This window comes from Solanum pennellii, chromosome 12, assembly GCF_001406875.1.
Source record: "Solanum pennellii chromosome 12, SPENNV200".
Taxonomy (NCBI): Eukaryota; Viridiplantae; Streptophyta; class Magnoliopsida; order Solanales; family Solanaceae; genus Solanum; species Solanum pennellii.
The window spans coordinates 43203672-43207064 of record NC_028648.1 but is presented as its reverse complement, the minus strand read 5'-3'; the positions used below and the strand labels follow the sequence as shown (position 1 = coordinate 43207064).

Below are 3393 nucleotides of genomic sequence, written 5' to 3'. Positions count from 1 at the left end.
ATATATATATATATATATACACACATATCTAGAGGGGATTATATTAAGGGAATAAACTTTAAGTGTTGATAAAAACCGATAAAACAAACTAAATAAATAATAATAATAATAAATAAAAAAAAGCAAAATAAATATTTATGACTATATAAATATAGCAAGAAATGGCTGTCCTTAGGAAATTAATAAAATTCAACCAAAACGTTAGTCAATATAACGATAATAACAAATAGTTAATAATAGGCACAAGAAATACTTGAACTTGGGCTTGGCCCAAGTACTGGATCTGGAAGCCTGCCCCATTTTAAAATGACCCAAAGAAAATTGGGCCTGCTGCAGATTTCTTTGGGCTTTGGCCCCATTTTTCCTTCAAAAGAAAACAGTGTATACGTGTTGCGTATACCACAATATATCGGGTTGCATTCAGTTCTTATTATTGTATATCAGACAGTATATTCGACATATACAACCCGATTTCAGCCTCTTAAGCACCTGTTCTGATTTTTGGACCTTCGTATCATACTTTATGAATGTATATCAGTGTATATAGACCGTATATCGACCTGTTCTTCAACTTTTGGGGGGCTGAAAAAATTAATTTCCAACAGTATCTGATGCATTCACCCTATACACCTTTAATAGAAGGGCTGGCCGACTCGGAGAGTAAAATGTGAGCCTTCATGGCTCGACGAGAGGACACAAAGAGAGGAAACGGAGTCCAAATGGGCTCAAGAGGAGTTTCACATGCACATAAAATGATTATATTTGCCACGACGGATAAGAAATAAAAATAAGATGATAGAAGCATCAATGAAGCGGTAATGTTGGCATGATTATTGGACTCTTTCTAGAGAGGAAATCATACAAACACCATACCCCCTCCCCATGAGCTTAGAATAAGGTAAGCATGTATATAAGATAAGTAAACAACGATCCCTGCAAATGTTTTAACAAGTCAAAGAAACACACAAAACCAAAAACAAAATAAATTACTAAGTTGTTTTTAAATTGTTAATTATGTTCATGATAAAGCACACAAGGATATAGAGATTTAAATGTCATATATTGGCATTATAAGCACTTAATCTTTTAAGATAAAACTCAAGAACACAAAAGCCTTGACAAAGTAGAGATTTCAAAATCACACAATGCAATATATATTACTAAAGAATAAATTATTAGCTTCTATGATAAGTAGGACAACAAAGGACAGGAATAGTTGACTTAATAAGCTGTAGTGATCAAACTAAACGGGACTTAGGCATATTCCTTTAGGCAACTATGATGACAAAGAACAACCAATGCTAAAAAAAAACATTATACCTGGTATCAGTCTTTTTTTTTTTAAAAAAAGAAATTTTAAAAAAAGAAATGTGACACTTAGCAACAGAAGTAACAAGATCATGTATTTATCGGGCAAATTTGAGCATTTTAGAACGCGAGCAGGGCAAATAATGCAATAAACAATATATGTCAATATCTGCGAGAAATTTAGGCATGAAGGTTTTTTTTTTAAAACATTTTTACTCTTCAAGACAAAGACAAGGGACATATAAAGGCAATAGATTCGGCAAGTTTTTTCTTTTGGAGTAATAGAAAACACGAAAACATATTCACCCCAAGTTTAAGAGACGCAAGAATGATGCTGATTGTAGGCACCGGAGACAACCACATTTATAGATGACAAAATGCTAATAGCGATAGACCGAATGAGGAAACACCGAAGCTTTAAAATATATCAATTAGGAATCAGGACAAATGAACAAGTGATTCATACCGACATGGAAGCTAAACTAGACACTTATGACTCAAGGAGAAGGTAAAAAGTAAGAGAGGGATGAACATACTACCAAAAATTTGAATTGGAAGGAGCAGCGTAAGGACATAAAATCGAAGCTAAGTAATAATGCAATCTCTAATGCTAGAGTACAGGAAAAAAAATAGTAGGCTCTTCTCCTTCGCAAACATCTGCTACCTCAAAGAGAACTTAAGACAAATGGGAATTGTGACCATTTGACCCTCATGTGTACTCTCCATTCAAAACCAAATCGAACACATACGACATCAAGGAAACTAACGTTTAACCAAAAGAGACACAAACAAGGGAACGCTGCTGGGAGTTGTCATAAAATATTCATTACGCGAAATCTTTTAACTCAATATTGTAACTAAACCACAAAAACAACTCAAAAAGAAAACAATATATATACTGCACGCTAAAACAGTATCAACCAACCACAATCAAAATCGAAACCACACCAAGAGAAAGTGAAGAGGGTGTTACAAAACAAAAAAAATGCTACCTTTTTCGGTGCAGAGAGACTGAGACGAGAAAGACCAATGGAGTGAGAGAGCTTCCACGACCACATAGAATAAATCCGATGAACCCGAATGTGCGAAACAGAGGTCGATGAGATCAAAGACTGGAGGAAACCTGGTTAACGATTTCTACGCGATTTCGAGAACCTTTATTTGAGTGTATTTCTGTCTCTCAAAGCTTGCTAATTCTTTATACTTATCCCAATATGTCTCACGACTCTTCTAAAAATAACCCAAAAAAAAACCCCTTCCAACAGTGAAACCAATGAGAGTATATATAGGGATGAATTAGGTTCGATTGGTTGGAAAAAATGGATGAAATTTTTTTCAAAATCAACGCCAAATCAAAATTAAAAAATGTCCGAACTTTCACCATATTGGACGAACATCCCTTTTCTGAAGTTTCAACTCCATTCCGGAAGAGGAAAGGAGAATCGACGTCTTGGATCAGTTCCACGTCCTTGAAGTGCCACGTGACTTGATCTCGATTCAAAAGGACGAGGTGTGTAAGCTTTTGCTGTTGGAAGCGCTGTACAGGGGCAGGACGGAACAGAGGAAGTAGAAGTTGGGCTCACTTTCCGTCTATCACCGTGAATTCTTTCGTTAGTTCGACGCGATTGAAGTGTACTCGTGAGACGCCGTAAAAAGCTGTCATCGCTTCGTCTCTGTTGCTGCTTGTATTCTCTATTTTGACGCTTCTGTGCTTCATTGAACGAAATTTGGGCTGGGTCGGGTCAAAGAGGATGAGGGATGGTTTTTTTTTTTTTTGGAAAATTGGGCCAGATTAAATATTAGTCAAATTGAACTTATTTGGTAAACGGAAATTTTTCAAAATATCAATATTTTAGTATTTAAGAGGGCTCATTAACAACACTTTCAATATTTAGTAAAAATGTTAAATTTTAGTTTGTTATGTATCTTATTTATGTTTTTATTATTTGTTTTTATTTAAAGAATATAATTATTTAATAACAAAAGGGAGAAAATCAAGGGAGAGAATATTTCAAAAAAAGGTAAGGATCTTAATTTTCTCATCAGTTACATTTTCAAATAAAATTTAAATTTTTTTTCTCCAGA

General features: G+C 34.5%; 1 long non-coding RNA gene across 1 annotated transcript in view; it reads right to left on the bottom strand.

Annotated features, from left to right (window-relative positions):
• LOC114075103 overlaps nucleotides 1-3027 on the bottom strand; it is a 6486-nt gene extending 3459 nt beyond the window's left edge. Inside the window, exon 1 of the long non-coding RNA XR_003575450.1 lies at nucleotides 2301-3027. This is a non-coding gene — a long non-coding RNA (uncharacterized LOC114075103). The remainder of the gene's footprint in view (nucleotides 1-2300) is intronic.
• Nucleotides 3028-3393: the final 366 nt, after the last annotated feature.